The sequence below is a fragment of the Helianthus annuus genome, chromosome 4 (genome assembly GCF_002127325.2).
Source record: "Helianthus annuus cultivar XRQ/B chromosome 4, HanXRQr2.0-SUNRISE, whole genome shotgun sequence".
In the NCBI taxonomy this organism is placed as follows: Eukaryota; Viridiplantae; Streptophyta; class Magnoliopsida; order Asterales; family Asteraceae; genus Helianthus; species Helianthus annuus.
Window position 1 is genome coordinate 24,519,893 of NC_035436.2, and position 551 is coordinate 24,520,443.

Below are 551 nucleotides of genomic sequence, written 5' to 3' on the forward strand. Positions count from 1 at the left end.
ATGCAAGAAAGGGGTTGAGGAGTTTTCAACAACAACAAGGCGAAATGTTTCATGAAGCCTTCGAGCGCTTCAATATGATGATTAAAAATTGTCCTCATCATGGAATTGAACTTTGGGAATTGATGAATGCCTTCCACGAGGGATTGTGTGCCGAAGATGCTCGTGATCTAATGTCAATCACAAATGGGACATTTGGCACAAACTATGAGCATGACGATTGGGAGTTCTTGGAGCAAATGGCCATTACATCAAAGAGAAAAGCTCAAGCATCAAGGAGAGCACGACCGGCCATTACCCGAACTCAAGTGCACGCGGTTGATGATGGTAATGTACAAACTTCTAATCAAATTTATGATGTTTATGCTATTTGCAATGAAATAGGTCATGCGGCTGAAAATTGCCAAGGAGTGTTGGAAGGGCAGTATGAAGAGGTGAATGCTTTGCAAGGGCAAGGAGGGGGTGGTACAAATTACAACATGAATTCTAACACTTACCACCCCAGGTTTAGGAATCACCCGAATTTTCGATATGGGAATCCTTCAAATCAAGCA

General features: G+C 42.5%; 1 non-coding gene across 1 annotated transcript; it reads right to left on the reverse strand.

Annotated features, from left to right (window-relative positions):
- Positions 1-106, reverse strand: LOC118491844. The gene has a single exon (XR_004892289.1). It is a non-coding gene; the product is annotated as a small nucleolar RNA R71 (small nucleolar RNA).
- Positions 107-551: the final 445 nt, after the last annotated feature.